Raw genomic sequence first — 21,676 nt, forward strand, 5'->3', positions numbered from 1 at the left:
TGCAGCGCCACCGGGGCTCGTGACTGGTGACGTGGTGCCGAATCCGGTCAGCACTACGAAGCGCCGACTGGAGGAATGGAGAAGACGAGCCCGTTGCGCCCCTTAGCATGAGGAAAGGAGGCGACGAACAAAACTCTTGAGGCTAGGGCGCCGGGGGATTATATGCCCTCAGGAGTGTCCCCCCGATGCAAAGGGGCAGCCACCAAGCCATCATCATCATCATCATGTCTAGTTTGTTTGTATGTATGTGAGCTGCCTGGTGCTGGGGCTCGTTTTGTTCAGTTTTATAGTTAGATTTCTCTTGTTTATGTTAAGTCATCTTTATAGAATTTTCACAACGTTATGTCTGCTCTTCCGACACACGCGCGTGTTGGACACGCGGGGCCGGGTAGAACGCAGGTGTTACGATCATCGCCGTCTGCTTCACGCGTCAGTGATGGATAACGTTGCATCCGAACCAAGTGTGCTGTTCGCAAGCTGAAGACTGCAGTAAAGAAGGATTTTGCGTTGGAAAAGTCGTTTGTAGTACGGTAAGTACTACGCGTTTTTTGCAATGAGTACTTGTTTGGAAGTTATGTTTGTTATTTGTTGATCAGAGTTCACTAGACCCTGACCCGCCGCGGTGGCTCACTGGCTAAGGCGTTGCGCTGCTGAGCACGAGGTAGCGGGTTCGATTCTGGCCGCGGCAGCCGCTTTTCTGATGGAGGCGAAAAGCAAAAAACGCCCGTGTGTACGAGATTTCGGCGCACGTTAAAGATCCCCAGGTGGTCAAAATTAATCCGGAGCTCTCCACACGGCGCGCCTCATCGCCTGCGTTGCGTCGGCGCGTTAAACCCTACCATCACAGTTCACTAGACCCCCCACCTCATTTGCTCTGAAAGCTTAGGTGACCCTGCTGAGCCTGCTGGATTTACCGGTTCAGTTACCGCGACAGCCAGCATCAAATCATGCTGAAGCTCGACCGTAACTACGATAATGGCGCTGTAGTACAGGTCTACACTTTATTTGACATCACGCGATGCTTTCTAACACCGGGGCATGTGTGTGCAGCCTGTCTATCCAGGATTGACCGCGGCTGCGGATCGAAGTCTAAATTTAGCGTGGGCTGCGCAACGCCGTGGCCACTACACCCGGGTGGACAGCCACGTTAGATTAAAAAAGTAACTTGGACAGGAGGTGCCCCAGAAATATTTGCGTAAAAGCTACACTTGATTCCGTCGGAAGTAGCTTGCGGGGAGTGTGGGGTTTGTTTTTAGAGGCACTTGTATCGTTGTAAACTAGTGCAGAAAGTTAAGCGAGTTTGCAAGGTACCATTATCCGAAAACCGCGGGCCACACAGAAACTAACAAGGAATACTGTAGGCGCTCACTCAACTCAATATTTATTGTTAATTATTAATCGAACTTAAGAAGACAAGGAATGCAATGGAGGAGCCTCTACCAGCACACCCTAGCCCCTAACGAAGGCTAGTGATACCGATGGATGGACTGCGTGTGTCAGGTGGGCTCGTGCACTATTGGGTGAATAAGGCCCACCTAGTCAAGGCTGTCAGCTATGAAGTGCTCAAATTTTGGCTGTGTAAAGAAAAAATAATACTATGCCCAAGCACTTCCTGCTGTGACACGCTGGCTTCACTCAACAGTTCACGAGTTCAGCGCAGCTGTTTCTCTCCAATTGCAGTGTGCTTCTTGGTGGGTCGTTCATAACGCGCTACCCAGCACGGATCCTTTAATGCGGCAGTGTGTGTAGCTGAAGCCAACGGTTTGACAGATATGTGAGCACGAAGGAACCGCTTATGTGTCAAGCAATCATCAAGTGCTGCATCGAAGTTGCTCACCACAGGATTTCGTGGAATGCAAAATTTTGTCAGCAGTTCCGCATATTCGAAAAGACACTTAACCCTTTCACTGCCATGGTTTTCTTATACCTGGTCAATGATGAGAAATTTTACAGTAATGCAGTATGATTCTTTGCAAAACGTGAACAATTTATTCAAGGTTGCGCTCAACTAGTTACCGAATAATTACCTGTTAATTAGGATGTCAAAATATTTGGAAAACTTTTTAGTGTAATGTTTGAAATAATGCACCACACTAAGCGGCAGCTGGCAGCTGACACACAGAAAGCAAGGCTCCCTTTGGTGTTTTGGTCGTACCTGACTCGCCATGGCCAGTGCGGCCATGCCGCTGAGATAAGACAAAGTAATATCCGTGCTACACGAGCGTTTCGAAGGCCTTTGAGTCGAATGTCATTTGACTCAAATGACACCTTTGAGCTGCTACACAACGTTTTTCAGTCATTTGGTTAAAATGGCATTTGAGTCAAAGGAGCACAACTACATTTGAGAGTCTCAAAGGCCTTTGAAACACGAACGGTCGTACCCTCGGGCTCAGTTTCTGCAAGCCATAATAACAAAACCAATTATTTACGAGTAAAACTTGGTGTTTGAAGTGCAAGATCTTGACAATTTTTCACTTGTTTTCGTTCATTGTCACTCGCTCTACGATTACGAGGTAACTTAGTACTCTCAATACCAGAAGTGCGAAAAAAGACAAAAACTGGCTGCATTGTGCGTGCTTGTAGATTGCTATAAATTTAATCACGAATAATTGCTTTTTTGCCCATTTTAACTCTAAAATTAAATTTTTGCCAACGAGACATGGCAACAGTGGCGACACCAAAACATGGCGGGCAAACGCGGAAACTTTCAACTGCCTTTGAGAATGGTCGTGTAGATCGACAGAACTCCTTCCAGTTCGAATGACATTTGAAATTTTGAAGGTCATTCGACTGAAATGTCTTTCAAAACGCTCGTGTAGTACAGGTATAACCCGGGTGAAGAAACATCCGATGCAGTTGTTGTCTGAACTTTACCTGACACGGTTTAAGCATTTCTGTGGCATATCAATGGATGGCACGGCACACCCACAATATTTTTTAAACGAGTTGTCTAGAAGTGGCAGGGAGTTAGGTAAAGAGGCAACGCAGGTACACGGGTGTACGTGTGTGTTTGCCCTAATTATCTTGGGAGTGGCAGTGAAAGGGTTAGTAGGGTGTCCGTTGCTAGTTATTGCCAGCGTGTGAATAGAGTTTTTCTATTACTTACCACTTGTGCTAGCTCAATCATTAGTATACAAAACCGCATCTTTTAGCTCAAGTTAAAAACACCTCATGGTATCAATAAATCCATAGCACACTGCAGTACATCTTACTGCCCATGTTTATAGCTTCTGTGCACTAGCCCCAAATTTGACTTCAAAACCACAGCACTTTGACTTGACTGCAGAATATTACGTCACATGAATGCTGAGAAGACTGTCATGCTGCATCGTCTGAGATGGCGCATGCCTTTTGTAAAGCTTATGCAGTGCATATTTGCGTACTTTCACATCTCCATGCCTGTCTTTTTCCTCGGTTTCAGTGATCACCCTGCGAAATAACCTCGACTGCTGCAATGTACCACATCAAAACACACCATGTTGGGCTTGTAACCAGGTGCGTACAATTGAGGACCGTTGAATGCGTGTTAAAATGCATCAAAACAGATAACTGGGTGAGTTGGTTTAAATTCATGTTCACTGGCACAAAAAGACAGAGGTAAACACTAACAGGCCACCACTCACGACTGGGATTTACTTTAAAAAGAACAAACATATGTACACATTCTCGGCGCATGTCAGGGGCGGATCCAGGAGACTTTGGGGGGGGGAGGGGGGGGGGTAGGCACAACCAAATGCCGCGATTCGTTGTCACTTGCTCAGGAGGTGCTTGTTGATCAACATATTTCAGACAACCGTGTGACATGTTTAAAAAAGGTTCCCTCCTCGCTGCTGCACTCAACTATTTGAAGGGAAAAATTGTTTGTGGGGAGAAAGTGATTAGCATGGAGTGGTTGCATTAGTTGCAACAAATGAGGGGTGCTTTGCTCGCCGTGGATGGTAATGGTCCACACCGCGGCCTAAAAAATTACACGTGCCAAAAGATCACTTCCGAGGGGAGTGAAAGGTGGTGGGGTAGAGTGGCTAGTGGCTTTGGGGTGGGCGACTGCCCCTCCTCCCCGCCCTTGGATCTGCCACTGGCACATGTCACACATTGATGCTACGAATTGCACCACATATTCTTATCTAAATGCACTACTTCTTGCTGTGATAGTCTTACAGATGGCTGGATGATGCATTTGTCACCTCGTTTTCTGATTATGTGGCCTTCAAGTATTTCCTTGGCTCTTTGATCTCTATGTTTATGCAAGCAAGTGGTAGTGTCAAACTTTGCCATGTATTTATAGTCATCGCAATGGGCAGCCAGGTGTGAAAGGCTGTCTTTGTTATTGATGGCACGCTCGTGTTCCTTTGGTCTTACATTCACACATCTTCCCATTTGTCCTACATAGCTCACTCGACCAACAATACAATATCAAAAACAACCCTTGGCTGAGACTGATGGCGCGTTTGAGGGGTGATGGTTATCCAAAATGCGCACTCACACTAGCCTGCGAAAAAAATGGCCAGATAGGTGAAAGCAGGTGCATGAACATCCAGCTTGCATCAGGAAAAAGAAAAGAATTGGGAATACGTGTTGATTCCGAATGCACACAAGCTTTCACACGAGCTGAAGAATGTGGCGTCAAGATATGGGTAAGGGTGGTATTTAAGGCACCAAAGAAGTTGAGAGGCATATTGCAGCCATCAAAAAGAAAGCTCAAACAATGGGCGCAACACGAAGCGAAGGCGGTGGCATAAAACCTCAGTCCCAGCATATTAGATAGGCCATGGGGTGGTTTATGATATTGGATTATCGGTTCAGTGAGCTATCTAAAACAAATGGGAAGATGCATCAATGTAAGACCAAAGGAATACGAACAGACTGTAGTGGCATGCACCTCATTTTCTAGCAGCGCTACTTTCATCATCTGCATCATCCCACGATCATCATCAGCGGCGCTTTCCCGGGCTGCGTAGGCAGTCCTACGCGCCACAGAACACATCGAACGTCGACTGAGCAGCTGGGCGGCCCCATGTGCTGGCCGGGCCTACGCGACCTAAATAAATGTGGGAAGCCGCATCCACTTCACGCCTGCTTCCTACAAGACAATCACAAACAAAGGCAACGTCTCACAGTTGGCAAACTATTTTGATGAGTGTAAATGCACCGCAAAGTTTGGCGCTACCACTTGCTTGCAAACATAAAGATCAAAGAACCGGGGAAATACTCGAAATGCACAATCAGAAAACAAGGCAACAAATGCGCCGTCCATAGCACTCTCACAGCAAGACTTAATGTATTTAGGTGAGGACATGTGATGCAATTCATAGTATCAATGTGTGACATGCACCAAGACTGTGTATATATGTTTCTTCTTTTCAAAATAAATTGTAGTTATGAGTGGCACCTTGTTTATGCTGACCTCCGTCTTTTTTTCTGTGTCTTTTTGTGCTTAGTGAACATGGTTGTTTAAAAGGAGGGCTGCATTTTGTGAGGTCACGAATGCAGATTGGACGAGACTTCTTTAAGGACTCGGGGTGTTCCAACATTGGAGTGCTAATGGGATGCTTACTTCAAAAATGCCACTGTAGGTGTTAATGTACCACATGCAGCTGTATGCCATGTGCTCGTGGTGAGAAACCAGCTTCCTAACTTGCAATGACATGCACATTTAGTGAAAAATGTGAACAGACCTCTCACATAAATCATTTTCTATGTATATGTAGCCTCACTTGAATGAGAAGCCCTTTTCAAAATCACATACCTTCAGTGTGCTATACATCTCTCCACAAATATACAAGCTCTTGTTGCCTGCACTGCTGAACGGTGTATACACTGGACTTTTACCATGAAATGGCACTACCTGCATGGCGGCTCCAACGCCATGAGTGCGGTTGCACTCTGCCGCGCGGGCAGCACATTGCACAATGCGAAACGTGGTTTCTGGCGGGGTGTTGGCAAGAACGTTCGTTCGTGTGGACGGTGTTTTCTACATGATCCATGGGTTCACGAATTCTTTGTCGTAAGGAGTAGCCAGCATTGTTTTCGCTTAGAAATTTCGGACTGCACTGTTCACGCCTCCTACAACTGCAGATGCTAAGCAGGCCGCACCACAAAAACAAGCGTGCCATTTTTTTTCTTCCTGTTTTCTACCTGAATGTTAGGGCGGTGGTTGAGAACTGCGCAGCGAATGCAACCGTCAAATGGTTGGACAGACACAGCGGCGTGGATAGCGCACCTGTTTCGTGCTATCTCGGTATCATTACCGTGTGCTGCTTTCCTTATTTGTTGCCTTGCTTCAAACCGTAGCTCGAGTAAGGAAAATTTCTCTGTCCATGGCTGCAACGATATTTTATGTGATGACGGCGTGTAAGATGAGCCACCCAGGCATACTGCACGCATATTGAATAGGGAAGATGGTGAGGTGCTGTGGCGACAGTGCTCTGGTGCGTCACACGCATGAACGTCCTCTCCTGAGCTCCCAATAAAGCTGGGCATTTTCATGCACAGGGTCTGGGTGTGCACAATTGCGAGGTAACCACGTGATAAAATTAGTTGCAGCAGTGAAGACAGGTTTGATGAATGAATTTTAAGTGTTTTCTTTTCGGTGTAGATGAAGCGGAAGTTATAAGCTGAACAAGATCATGGGACATGCTTTGACTTCAAAAGCAGCACAGAGACAAGTAAAAAATAAAGAGCGCTCTAGTTTATCACTTCATACATCTTCGTCTCTGCGCTGTTTTTGAAGTATTCAAGCTGTGCACCCAGCGTCAAGCTGTAGTGTGTTACCTCTAAACACCCTTGGTCATTAGAAAAGAGGCAAATGCGACAAAAGGGTTAGATTGCCCACAATTACCTGAAAAGTGGCATTGCAGGCATGTAGGTGCGTTCACCTCAAAACACTTGAAGTAGCCTATGTTAAGGCTGCGTGCCCATTCGGGTTCGTCTCACCCATGAAGTACACCAGCTACCTTAATTTATAAATATTTTAGCACTATGTAATCAAACATGTGACGAGGCGCGAGGTCAAAGCTTAGACGCCCATCATCCTGGGGATCAGTTGAAATGAAACGGGTGGAACAGATTTGGGGCTGAATAACTTCTTTGAGAATTTGTCAAATTAAATCAGACCATCTTCAAGCACCCCCCTAGCATTAACTTCAAAACAGAAAAAAAAAGAGAAAAGAAACGGCTTGTTTGTTGCAGCCATGGACAGAGAAATTTTCCTTACTCGAGCTACGGTTTGAAGCAAGGCAAGAAATAAGGAAAGCAGCACACGGTAATGATACCGAGATAGCACGAAACAGGTGCGCTATCCGCGCCGCTGTGTCTGTCCAACCATTTGACGGTTGCATTCGCTGCGCAAAGTTCTCAACCACCGCCCTAACATTCAGGTAGAAAACAGGAAGAAAAAAAATGGCACGCTTGTTTTTGTGGTGCGGCCTGCTTAGCATCTACAGTTGTAGGAGGCGTGAACAGTGCAGTCCGAAATTTCTAAGCGAAAACAATGCTGGCTACTCCTTACGACAAAGAATTCGTGAACCCACGGATCATGCAGAAAACACCGTCCACACGAACGAACGTTCTTGCCAATACCCCGCCAGAAACCACGTTTCGCATTGTGCAATGTGCTGCCCGCGCGGCAGAGTGCAACCGCACTCATGGCGTTGGAGCCGCCATGCAGGTAGTGCCATTTCATGGTAAAAGCCCAGTGTATACACCGTTCAGCAGTGCAGGCAACAAGAGCTTGTATATTTGTGGAGAGATGTATAGCACACTGAAGGTATGCGATCTGGAAAAGGGCTTCTCATTCAAGTGAGGCTACATATACATAGAAAACGATTTATGTGAGAGGTCTGTTCACATTTTTCACTAAATGTGCATGTCATTGTAAGTGAGGAAGCTGGTTTCTCATGGCGAGCACATGGCATATAGCTGTATGTGGTACATTAACACTTGTTGTGAAGTAAGCAGCTAATTAGCTCTCATTTAAGCATAGCATTCATTTATCTTTTAAACGAAGAATTATGCCTGTGATATGCTTCAAACTCTATGCAGCTGATGTGCTGCATTTTGCCTATTCTGTGGCGTTGGAATCATGGACCGGCGGTCTTTTTTTTCCACCTGCTGGTGCATCAGGAGTGCTTGTAAAAGTTTTTCTAGGTAAGTAAGCCTTCCTACTCAATCGGAATTTTGAAATAACTTTTTCGGTCAGATTGGAGAAAAAGCTAGATGGCGACGGTCTTTGGAATGTGTGTTGGGTCATGGCCAGAATTGCCACTCTGACCATCAATGTGCTGAAGTGTTGTCAAAAGGGAAGACAGTTTCGCCATCGGGGATGAGCTCTCAGTCTTGCTGCGACACTTCTAAGAGTTTGTTGAACGCGGCCTCGGTGTACTTTGTTGGCGATGCCCTAGTGGATAGGGTCATTGGCCAACATTGAGAGCAGGATGTTTTGTGTCCTCTTTGGTGGCCGTCAGAAGTTCTGCAGCTGGAGCACCCCTCTTTACTCTGGAAAAACAAATCTTCATGTGCACCACACATTAAAATTGGTCTTATCAATGTAGTTGCACTACATTGCCCTCATTCAACAGTGATTCTGCGTACTCATGGCACAACAATGCGATCCTAGTTCGCTTGTTCCAAAGGGGCTGGGGAAAGTGCTCCAACTAGCTCATTATTCCGGTAGCAAGGATAATTTAAGCAGTTTGTCTCAACTCGTCTCGGCGTGGCCAACTTCAGCGAATAGCTGTGGCAGTCTAGCAAGTTCTCACTGCTAGAGGAACTAATTTCAAGGCATGGCATGGCTTTGCTGAGACCAGATTGAATCTGAGAAAGAGTGAAAGATGGGTGATTGTCAACAATTTCAGTCACCGCTTGCACGACAGTCTCGTGGAAAGTTTTTGCTTAACCACCACGCGTTTTGTCAGTTTTGTGGCCTGTTGCTGCAATAAATAGCCATTTTGATGTTAATGCTACGCACATCGCTGAGATGTTTTAAGTCGCCATCGCACCAATATACCTCAACGATTCGGGCTGGATTGACATTTGAAATGGAATTGTGCTTCTTCTCTTCACCAGGAGCTTTCTTGGTGTTCCATGAAAACGTGGCATTTTTTATCCATTCTGTGGAAAATATCTTATGTGTAGAGCTTAACAGACAGTCACTACCCGCGAAGACCAGGAGAGCGTCTGTCAGTGTCTCTCATCTAAATCGCCTGCTAACATAACAATACACAGGGAAGTTCGTTTGGTAAAACACAATTCTTAAATGCCTTTGATATTGAATTTTGAATCAATGTTTTTTCACAGTGTTGGTCAAGAAAAACTGTCGGAACGTCAAGGCAAAGCTACTTGAGTAGGAAGAATCGCTGCAGAATAAGGGCACGATGGTGTCTGCAGCGATTCTTCCTACTCAAAGTGCTTTGCCTTGAAGTTCAGGCTTTTTTCTCACCCACTATTACAAAACAACAGCTAACACTGGGAAAAAATATTGATTCAGAACTCAATAACTAAGGCATTTAAGAATTGTGTTTTACCAAAGGAAATTCTCTGTGTAATGTTACGCGAGCAGATGATTTAGATGGCAGGCACTGACTGAAAGCTGTTCTGGTTGTCGCATGTTAGTGAATGTCTGTAATCTCTACGCATAAGATATTTTATGGAGAATGGATTAAAAAAATGTTTTCGTGGGACACTGAAAAAGCTCCTGGTGGAGAGAAGTACAACTCCGTTTCAAATTTCGACCCAGCCCGAATCCTTCACGTGTATTGGCGCGGTGGCGGCTTGAAGCTTCTCCCCGAGATGCTTGGCATAAATGTCAACACGGCTACATTTCTTGCAGCAACGAACCGCAGCACCGCCAAAAAGCATTGTTGTTGAACAGATTTTTGATGAGGCTGTCACGCAAGTGCTGACTGAAATTGTTGACAACCACCCATATTTCATGCTTTCTCGGATGCGGTCTGCTCTCAACAAAGCCATGCCAGGCCTTGAGATTAGTTCCTCCTCCATTCACCACTGGTTTGACAGCCATGGCAGTTCGCTGAAGTTTGTCACAGTGAAGCGCCGCGAGTATGCAGAATCGTTGCTGAAGGTGGGCATGATGGTTTAATGCGACTAGAGTAATGAGACCAATAGTAATGTGTGGTGCATATTAAGTTGTGTTTTGCCCGAGCAAAGAGGGGTGCTCCAGCTGTAAAACTTGTTAAGGACACCGAAGAGGAAACGAACATCCTGCTCTTAATATTGGCCAGCAGCGTCATTCACTGGAGTATCGCCAACAAGGCACACTGGGCCATCTTTGATCAATTTCTTGAAGAATCATTGCAGCGAGCCCGAGAACATGACCCCAATGGCCAAGCCGTCTTCACCTTTGACAATGCTCCAGCTTATTGACGGGCTGAAGTGGTGACTTTCGCCATGACCCAAGACAGAATTCAAAGACTGCCGCTGTATAGCCTTTTCTTCCACCCGACCAAAGTTTTTTCAAAATTAAAATTGAATGTGAAGGCTTACCTAGATGAACTTTGACATGCACTCCTAAATGCTCCAGCAGGTGGGAGAAAATGTCGGTCCATTCTTGTGAATGCCACGGAAGGGGCAAAATGCAGCACATCAGCCACATTGAGTGTGCTGCGTATGGCAGGCATGATTTTTCGGTTGCTTGAGCTGCATTGAACATGTAGAATATGCAAGCACGTTCACTGTGTCACCTAAAATAACACTGGTTGCAGTCATGAAATGGCACAGGATTGTTTGCTTATTCCTTGTTTGCCTAAATTAGGCTTGTTCAACGCAACATTTGAAAATCCTGCTGTAATTTTGAACTCCCAGTTAGTGAGAAATTTCACCTAAGCAAGTCACAGTCATGAACACGTGATTCTACAAGACAATTATGAGTTGGTAAACCAAACTTTTTTTTAAAATTTCGTCTTTGGACTGCTATCTGTGCTGTAGCAGGTGCTTTCTTTAGTAATATAAATGTTAAATTGTACTTAACGGCCATAGGGTGTCATTCAAAGAGCTAAATATAATGGCAATATGTGAGTGTGGTGGATGCATCTATCTCGTAGCTGCAGTGAAACACTTTATACTTGGGTACAAGCTAAGAACAGTGATAGCTCATGTGGTGTATCACTCAGCCGAAGCGGCAGATCCAGATGTCCACCTGCGCGCTTGAAAGGCAATTGGCTCATGCACGCACCGTCTGCTTCGGCTGGGTGAGCTCCTGCGGCCCATTTCATGGCGATGAGCTCGTGCTAGCACAGTTTTGAGTTGGGTGAGAGCTTGCTAATACAGAATGTTGGCTGATGGGCATCACAGGATTGTTGGTCAAGCGACATCATTGGCCAACAAACATGTTGGCAAACAAACAATGGACACATTGGCCAAAGGACATCATTGGAAATCATTGGCCAATCAGTGGACATCAGGGTTAATGGGCCTTGCCATTTTTTTAGGTCTTCAGCTGCATGCAATGCTGAACAAATACCCTTGCAACATTCCATGTTAACAGTGAACTAGGGCACACAGCTTTCCATAATTGCATGCTTTGCACACCAGTTTCAGACATTGCGCCATTTTTCTAAAACGTTTTTTGTGGTGCTACCTACAGGCATAAATAGCAAGTAACCACTTGCATTTTTTTACCTGCAGTATTTCTGGAAAGCTATTTTTGCCTTGTTTTGTTTTTCTTTTTAGGTGCCAATGGGAACTTGAGGACAAAGGAAGACAAGGGACGTGCCTGGAGCAAGGTACATCGCAAACGGCAACAGCTCTACGCGGTTTATGGGCTCCTGTTTTGGGATCTTGCATAGTGAAGGCAGCCTTCAAGCAAGGGATCTTCGAATACGTCTGCTGCGTTGCATATAATAAAAATGAAGCCTGTGTGTATGGATAATACAGTTCCATGTCAACGCGCGAGAGTTGGCAACATAGAGATGTCCCCTGTAAAGAAATGAAGAGGCAATAAAAGGGAATGTAAATTTCTGAAATATCCTGGTGTAGCTAATCCAGGGCCAGCGCGCTCGAATTTCAGCGCCAGCGCGCTCGATTTTCGGCGCCAGCGCGCGCGATTTTCAGCGCCAGCACGCGCGATTTTCAGCGCCAGCACAAGCGTTTTCGAGCGGCCAGCGCACGCGCTTTCGAGCGGCCAGCGCCGCTGGAAAACGCGCGCGCTGGTCCGGAAATCAGGCGCGCGCTGAACGCTGCCCGCCAGCGCGCTGGCTTTTCGGATAGGGAATGCAAAAATTATTCCCAAAGATGTGACATGATTTCCATGCATCATGATTTAGTCACGTTACTTACCATGAGGTTAAATACATAACGAGTATTGGCATCATGCGTAAGCAAAGAACACTGAATTGCTTGTTTGCATGATGCGCAAAAACATCTTGTCTTAGTGAACATGTTTCTTTTTGATGTCGCATGACTCCTGTAAATCATGAATTGGTTACGTGACTTACTATGAGGTTTATTACACGACGAGTATTGGCATGATGGGTGTCAAATATACGCTGCTGAATTCCTTGTATTCGAGATGTGCACGACAATCTTGTCCTGGTGAATATGATTCCTTATGACGACGCATGACTCCAATGAATCATAAATTACTCACGTGACTTACTATGAGATCTAATAAATCACGAGTATTGCTATCATGGGTGTCAAATAAACGATGTTGAATTGCTTGTTTTCGTGATGTGCGGAAAAAGACTGGTATTGTGAACATGTTGCCTTATAACTCGCCTCACACCTATTATTCATGAATTATTTAGGCTAGTTATAGGGTTTATTATACCACAAGTAATCACATCATAGGTATGAAATAAATTCTGTTGAATTGCTGCTTAGTTGATGGCAAAAAAATTTTTCTTGATGTACACATGATTACGTCTGATATGGCGTGACTTCTAGTTACCATAAATATGTAATGTGACATACCATGAGGCTTATGACGTCACGCGTAATGTCACCGTATATATCTAATATAACGCTATTGAATCGTTTCTTCACGTGATTTGTGAATACACGCTTTTTTTGCTATGGTGCCTGCTTCCAGACACGTCAATTTGGAAGCAAGAAGGGGGCCTCATTTCGCGAATGCCAACCATTTCGATCATTTAAAAGAGAAAACTTTTGAACTTGGTTTACATTACAATACAAGTGTGCGCGCAGACAGGCAAGCAGATGATAATAACACGCAGAAATACCCCCCGCTGTGTGGTGTTGCGCTTGCTCGGTCGCCTGCCCACCAGTGCTGTGTGTGAGCGTTCATCGTCGGGCGTTTTTGGTTGCATCATTCGAGTACCAAACGTGATCGCGGAACAAAGCTCGGCAACTATGAATGCGCCGGACAGACTAAAAATGCGGCAACCCCCATTTCAGCCTGTTGGCGCGCCACCAGCCAAAAAAAGCAAGTGTCTCCGAAGCAGACCGGTCGCGTATTATAGATGCCGCTCGACGAAGTGGAGATATAAAGATAACCTAGGCCCTCGGAATCAGCCTCAAGACTGCCAGATCTGTTGCGGCGACCGACCGAGGAACGCCGAAGAAAAAAGGTGGCTCTACCCCGAAGTTTGGTAGTGACGTTGTGGCGGTAGTGAAGAACATTGTGGCTAGAAACGCTACCTACACACTCAATCAAATTCAAGAAGCTGTCTAAGAAGCCTTGCCTGGGCTGAGAATTAGCACCAGCAGCATCGACTGACTTCTCGACGCACATAACTACACCATCAAAATGGTTACGCCACAACATATGGACCGCAACCGCACATACGTCAGGTATAACCGGAAAAATATGCCCAGTGGCTGCGAGCCGATGGGCAGCAAGTAAGACGGTGTTATCTGGACGAAACCAATTACAACATATGGTACTGTCACAACTTTGGATGCGCGAGAAAGGGAGCCCCAGCAAGTAAAGAGGCAACTCTGAACATTATGGAGTGTATGTCGGCTCGTGGTGTCCTCCACTGGAACACGGTGGATAAAGTGCACTGGGTCGTGCTCAAACACTTCCTATCCGAAGTATCGACCCGTGTGCAGGACACAGAGCCAGGTTGCGAGGCTGTCTTCGTGTTTGACAACGGCCCCAGCCCACAGCCGAGCTGAGCACGCGACACTTCCCAGCTCCAGCCATTCTCTGAAGCGACTGCCCCCTTACAGCCCCTTTTTTAATCCCATCGAGGAAGTATTTTCTAAATTTCAATTGGGCGTCAAATTGGGCGCGATGCCATACTGTCAACGCCCCATCAACAAACTAAAAACAGCACAGGCGCTCACTGCTGTGCTGCTCCGCAGAGAGTTCAATGGTGCGGATCCAGCCGGCCGATTGCGAAGCTTACGATCGGCACAGTTTTAGCTTCATCCGGGCAGCCCTGCGCAAGGAGAACATGTGAGGGGCGAATTTGCCACCGCTGCGTGGCGTGTGTCCAAGGCGCCATATTAACATGAAGGGCGCAGAAAGGAAAAGTAATTTTAAGAAAGAATTTTGTGTTTTTGCCAACCATTAAGATTCCTACCACGCAAGAATAATCCGCGAACCTGGATGCAGTCCAAGTAGTGCACGAAGGTAACCACGCTTGTTTGTGATTTCCGATGAAGCACACTGCCAAGCTAATCAGCTGAATGAACCTTCCAACGACCCAAGCTTTCTTCTCGCGGACAAACATGCAGCTGTCTGTGTCGCTCCCGCATCTTAAACATATATACTGTTATCGCAACACACCATCCTAATACTTTCAGCCACCAAAGTCACTAGACAAGTCCCGTTGGGCCAGTTGACGTCCGCGTTCATACCTCCTGGCTGCACAACGGACACATCCTCCGTTACTACGCGCGTGAAACCAATAGCTGCGCATGCACGCCCCCCTTCCCCTCCCCTATTCTCCACTACAAACCGCATATACCGCATATGCATGCCTATACCGGCAACCGGCCATGTGCGCGTGCTTAGAAGTGACAAAATCGGTAGAAAATACTCTTCTGAAAGCCCTTAATCTGAACATGTGATATTGAATTACACCAGAGTTTTTAAAGTGGCAAGTTGGCGTTCATCCGGAATGGTTCTCCGCTACTCGGCGAGCTGGCACTTAAAGGGACACTGAAGTGAATTTGTCAAGTTCCCGTTTTTGCTTGCACTGTGTAGACTGGCTCAAATTAACACACTATTCATCGTTTATCCGGTTGACAAATCGGTAATTATTTTACAAAGCGCGAAAGAAGAAAAACTACTATGCGCGGTTTGCGGCGGCCGCACCAACTAAAGGCTGTGACGTCAGGAGGGGGGGCACCGTGATTGGACGATGCCCAAGGTTAGCAATCAAAAGTTTCGGTTGCGGTTTCGGTTCTGTAAAACAACATGCTTGACATCTGATGGCGTTATTGGATGGGCATTCTCGGTTTCTCAATTATCGCCGTACCGCGCTTCTGCCATGTTGTCGGCTGTCAAATGTCTAAGATAAACCTCCCAGGGCGGCTTCGAATCGTAGAAATCACTAGACGAGGCCTACGCAGTGGATGAACGCCCTCCGCGTCACCGCAGACTCTCAAATGCCATGCGCTTTTCCCGCATATTCGGAGCTTGCCTCACTCATGTCTGTTCGTTAAAAGCTAGTTCGCACCAGGCCAAGGGTGTGCCGATTCAGGCCTGGGCCCACTGCCCGCAAGCAGTCGGTGCTTGTGGCAACAGCACGCCAACGAGAACTCGCTAGCGCGTCATTGTCAGTATGCGCGCGTTCTGCGATCTCGCTCGTGGAGCAGTGAACGTTACGGCCCAAAAATGGTGAACTCAGTTCAGAAAACATCGGCCGCATACGAAAAAATCAACTTACAAAATAAAAACATGTAACCTCGGGGATTCGAACTTGCGACTTTCAAAACAAATTCCAGCGCCTTAGACCGCTAGGCCACCAGCCGGCACTGGCAAGTTTGGATATATAAGGTTTATAATGTATGACCAGTTTACACTTTTATTTATTTTAAGCATTTTAAGTACTTTATGTGACTATTTGTTGTATATCACTCCTGCAGTGTGTGTCCCCCAAACTTCCACAATATCTCACGTCTAGCAACTGCATTTCTTTGACGGAAAAGCGTTCGCAGATGTGCGGTCGTGCTGCCGACCGCTGTGCTTGTTTACCCAGCGCAAAAAGTGCTTCCTGCTCCCTAGTTTTGCGCTGTACGGTAAAAGTTTCAGGTGATTTTATTTTCTTAGTACCTATATTGACTTCGCTGACTCTTCTCCCGCCTTCAATTGGCCTTAGATTTCCTACTAGCGTAAAGTCAGCGAAGCGTCGCATGTGCACTTGTGCAGCGCTTGTGTGGAGCGACCCGGACTCTGAGTTTGACACAGTGTACAAACTAACAAAGTAAGGAAAGGCACATTCTTTCATTCAGAAAGGTGTTGTGGCTTAGTTTCAATTGAGCGAGCGAATAGCGACGACCCGTCGGCGGCCGGCGGACGAAACGCTGGGCCGGCTGACTCGATCGGTAGGTCGGCTGGTCGGCGGACCGTGCAGTAGCGCAGCCATTTTCCAGCTCATCTCCTGCTGACGTCACACGAAAACGCCACAGAAAATGGGCGAGCGTAAAGAGAGGAGGACAGCATTTTCGAATTGATTTTTCTACTAAATAAATTCGCGTAAACGCGGCCAGAGTGGTCGAAACAATGCCTACGGACTCCGAACTACAATTTGCGCTAGTAATCCCGCAATGTTTACAAATCACTTCAGTGTCCCTTTAAAGCGGTAACGGCGGTGGCAGCAGCTTTCCGTTGTTTTTGCGCCCATTCGCGCTTCCCTTCGGGCCGACCCTTCTTGAATTCCCGGTGTAGTTCCTCCAAGCGAAGGAAATGCGTCCGTTCCATAACGATTCCAACACTGGAAGCTTTGAGCGCTTTTCTCGCGTACAGTCTTGTGTCTGTTCGTTTCCCTTCCATTTCGCAGGCATCCTAACTGTATGTGTGACCCATAAATCCAAACAAGGACAGCGGACACGTCCAATTGAGCCGTGAGCTTTACATTTACGCCACCCAAGACCCCAACCGGCATTCCATCGGTAGCGGCTTGATAGCTGTGCGTGCACGTTCCCTTCTACAACTCCTAAACCGTGAACATATAAACTGTATCCTGTGCTGGTGCATACTTAGGCGTGAACGACACCGGCGAAAATGTCGCCCGGGAGGCCTTCCCAACTGAAGAGGAGTTATGGGCTCACGCCGGCATTACAACTGGGAAAGTCGCTATTCAACCGGAAAAGTTTTGGAGCTGCTGGACGAGGTAGAAATTGAGCTGAAAGTGCGGTGGCTACATGTTGCGGGACGGCGGTGGGTGTAAGACCTTTTTACGCCTATCCGCGCATCTCTTTCTTCTTCGCAATCAACTCGCAACGTCACTACCGCTGTTATCAACTGACTGCGCAACGTGTCAAAAAGGCCTCCGCGGAAATAATGGGAAAATAGTTGTCAAAGAGGGGTCACGCTGGCGAGGAGGAGCCCTAGACCGCTGCGAGTAAATCGGCTTTACCGGAATGAAAACTAGAGGGGGGGGGGTAGACTTATACTGCCTTGTAATAAACATAATGGTAATTACACCTAAGTACCATCCGCCTTTGTCAGTATTTCTTAGGAATGTCTGTGCTGTCAACAACGGAAATTTACCTTCAAAAGCAAACTGTTTGACTAAATTATATTTTTATCCGAGCCCCTAACATCTCTCCTTGTTTTGAGCCACGCTTTTTTATATAGTGTCAGAAAAGCATGCCACGTGCTACTACTTACCCACAGTCAGCCTTGTGGATACGTTACACAAACGCAGGTGAATTCGGCAGGATTGCAAACCAAAAAAATCCATTTTTTATAATTGCACATAGAGATAGTTAGACATAGAGGTACTTAGAGGCATAGGTCGGCAAAACAGAAAAAACTCACTCAAACTCAATCACAATTTTTTTATTTACGCCGTACTCAATCAAACTCAGACTCAAAAAGTTCGTCTGTTCACAAAATCACTCGTACTCACTCATCAAATACTCATTTGTAATCGTACTCACTTGTACTCAAACTCATTTGTCCTCACGAGTATTCGTACTCAATCTGTACTCATGAGTACTGAATCTGTACTCATGAGTACTCACTTTGTACTCATGAGTACTCAATCTGTACTCATGAGTACTCAATGAGTACTAGTGCTCATGAGTACTACTCATTCTGCACTCGCGAGTACTACTCATTCTGCACTCATGAGTACTCAATCAGTACTCATGAGTACTCAATTTGTATTACTCACGAATAATCAACTTATCTGCACTGTTAGCTCGAATGAAAGACTAAGTAGAAAAATAAATTGTTTAATTGATTAGAAAAACACAGGTTACATATAAATCAGGACAGAGGAAGAAAACGTCTGACGCGGTGCACTGTCGTTGGGCGACTTACTGTGCGAAGGCAAGTACACTGTACATGTGAGGAAAGCAAAACGGAACGTAAGCACTCGCGTTGCACCTGGCGTCTCGTCTTGTTCTCAGGCCGGGTCGGGCTCAGGGGAGCTCGGGGCTTGTCGGTGCGGCCGTGGCCGTAAACTGCGTTTTCCTGCGTGTATTCGGGTGGCAGCTTTTGTCGTCCGTTTTCGTTTCCGGGCGCGCTGATACGTACCCTAATCAGGCTCTGAATCCGAAATGCGCCTGCCCCCAGGCACAATGAAGCGTTCGCGTAGATTGACGTCCGTTCGTATCCAGATCACTGTCCGCTTGCTCACAGATGCTCGATGCTGGCGTTTGTTTTTTGTTGTTCCAGATACTAGAAACTTCGTTAAGAGGGTGTTCGTCTCGTTGAGGTTCGGTGAATTTCAAATCTGCTTGATTTTATTGTGTGTGTGCCGTGGGATTCACTTCGTCAGACCTGAACTTGACAGTGTTTATGGCGTTGCGTTGGTTGCGCCGCTTCCGTCGGCGATTGTGTTCGTGTAGCTCGTCGCGTGCTTGATGCATGTGGGGGCGTAGACGTCTGGTTAGTCCGGTGGCGAGCTGCGCTGTGTAGGGATGGCATAGTTTGGCGCATTGAGGACGTTGCTTGAATTGACGCGTGCGTTGCGTATGGTGCGGGAGCCGTTTGGCTTTTCGTTTTGTGTGCGGTAGCGGGGCGTTTTAGTACGGTGGCATGGCTGATCGGTCAAAGTCGTTGCGGCTCCGTGCTCGCAGTCGCCGTGGTTGTTTCGGAAGTGAAACCGTTGTTGTGGGGAAGCGGGCGTAGTTCCTGCCGTCCGTTCGGTCCCACATTCCTCGGCGTCGCAAGCGTGACTTCATCGTCAGGGCATTCGATGCTTCGTGTCTGGATCGGGTTCATTCGTTGCCGTTCTTGCCGTGTCTGTGTCGACGCTCAAGACCTCGTCTTTTGCCCGTTGCTTCGAGAATGCTATAATCGCTATCTCTCCCATACAAGCAGGATCCGTTTATCGCGAGTCCGCTTGCTCGCGGTTGCGTCCTCTTGTACGAAATGGTGTTTGTCGTGTGAGTATCGATCGGAGCGCGGGTGCCGGTGATCTTGTTAATTATGGCTCGGACATGCCGCATGCGCTGGCCGTGTCGTTGCTCGTTGACGGACCTACTTGCACGAGTGTCATGTCGTTCGTCCGCTGGACTCGGGCGGGAGCAGGGGGTGTCGGAGAGCTCGTACTTTCCGGTAGGGTTGAACCGCGTGCGCTGGGTCTTTTGTTGCTTGTGGCCAGGTGATTTCTGCGGTTGTAACATTCGCTGGCCAAGTCCGGATAGCACTTGCAGTGGGAGTGGAGGATGTCGCGAACAGCAGTTTCCTCCGTGTGTGCTGCGGCTTGGTGGCGTTCCGTACGTTGTGCATTTCGTTCTCCGTGGTCAGCTCCACTGGTTCAAGTTGGATGTCGTTCGTCACTTCTGGTGCGTTTCGTGCGCTGTGCGTCTCGTTTTATCTAGGAAACTCCCCTATAATTGGGGTGCGGTCGTTCGCCACGTATGGTGCATTTCGGGCGCCGTGCGTCTTGCTCGCTTGTCGTGGCCATATCCACCAATCCCGATGCGATGTCGTTGGTTGCGTGGACCCGCGCCGGGACAGCACGTGCGGAAAATGTACGTACCGGCTCCGTTGCGTTCCGTGGTCTTAGAGTTCCGTTCGTGTACGTCTGTAGCCGAAGAGCGGGTGCCAGGAACGTGGTGCCTTCTGGCTCGTGCGCGCAGCGGACGTTGCGCGTCTCGTTGCTCGTTGCTGGAATGACCTGCGCGTGGGCGATGTAGCAGAGCAACGTGTGTTCGTGATCTCGCCAGAAATGCAGTGACCTTCGCTGCGTCTCCGTAATCGTGGCAATTACCTGGGAAAGGTCCGGTGAGCACGCAATCACAATTTTGCATGCGTCGTCTCGTTCATGTGCGTGCCGTCGTGCATTCTGCCTGTGCTCGGATCTCGTGCAGTCCAGGCACCGGGGAAAACGTGCGGCCGACTCTCGCCAGTTGTCTCAGAAAACTTTCTCGTTCATCACGCAGCCCTCTGCTCTCAAACAGCGCCGCTTGCAGGGTCATCTGCCGTTTGTTGTCGGCGGCAGCCTGAAGTAGCGTTGGCATATTCGTTCGTTTGGAGAGATGGCGACGTTCTTCGTTGTCCTCTAGAAGACGCAAGATGATGTTGTCCTTACGGCCAGAGCAGGGTAGCCCTCGTAATCGTAGTGCGCTCACGAACTGCTGTTTCCTCATAGAGCATAGGACGTAGCGTTCCGTTGAAGTCAGCACTGTGTCTACCACCGCTGGCGTGGAGTGCGTCAGTGCCCCATGACTGCGTGCTGCACTCTCGTAGTCGTGGTGCGGTCCGTCCAGGTTGCTCGTCCGTTCGTCCTCCCGTGGCCTTAAATCATGATCCTGTCGACTGCAACATCTTAGCTAGGTCGTGGCTCGAATGAAAGGCTAAACAGAAAAAAATAAAATGTTTAACTAATTAGAAATACTGAGATTACATATACATCAGGATAGACGAGCCCGAGAAGAAAACGTCTTACACGGTGCATTGTCGTAAGGCTTCCCAATGCGCTAACGCACGTACACGGGAGAGAGCGAAACGGGACGGACGCACTCGCGTTTTGAATCACGGGCTGAATCGCGGGGCAGTTGGCCAGTTGTAGAGAGGGCGCATTATGTGCATGAAGCTACTTAACGGCGACCCAGTAGCTCCCATGTGTACAGCGGGGCTTGATATTAGGTTGCAATAATGAATTATCTTTATGACGGACACAGACTGACAGGCCAACATTGTCGCGCTCAAGTGGCCAAAGAAAGGCTCACGCCTTTAAAACCACCTGGAAAGAGACGCTGCCGACGCTGTTCCGAATTCTGCGAACATTGCGCAACCGTACCCCTCGCAACCGCCGCCAGCCCGCAAAGTAAGAGATAAAGAGAAAGACGAAAACCGGCTAGCCCGCGAAAATCAAAGAGGGAGGTCCTGCCGCGAAAAAGGAACAGGACGGGCATTATGCGTCGTTGTGTCTATTTCCGTTAACAGCTAGGCCAATACCCACACGGGTCTGATCTTACTAATTTTTCTATGCGAGTGTGTGCCGTTAACCAGAGCGCCCGACACAAATTTGCTGCACCTGGCGACGCGCCGACGGTAGGCCCGATTCGCGCCTCGGTCAGCCAGCCGGCGGCAGACGTGCCTCAACTGGCGGCACACGGCGCCGCC

General features: G+C 47.6%; 2 long non-coding RNA genes across 2 annotated transcripts in view; both read left to right on the forward strand.

The window, feature by feature from the left end:
* Nucleotides 1–21,676, forward strand: part of LOC144167124 (uncharacterized) — an 86,481-nt gene that overhangs the window by 39,214 nt on the left and 25,591 nt on the right. The window lies entirely within an intron of this gene.
* LOC144168910 (uncharacterized) lies at nt 242–11,978 on the forward strand. Its single transcript, XR_013322288.1, has 3 exons — nt 242–530; nt 3,422–3,495; nt 11,686–11,978. It is a non-coding gene; the product is annotated as an uncharacterized LOC144168910 (long non-coding RNA).

This window comes from Haemaphysalis longicornis, unplaced genomic scaffold, assembly GCF_048455015.1.
Source record: "Haemaphysalis longicornis isolate Haplotype H1 unplaced genomic scaffold, Haemaphysalis longicornis Haplotype H1 scaffold_2, whole genome shotgun sequence".
Classification (NCBI taxonomy): Eukaryota; Metazoa; Arthropoda; class Arachnida; order Ixodida; family Ixodidae; genus Haemaphysalis; species Haemaphysalis longicornis.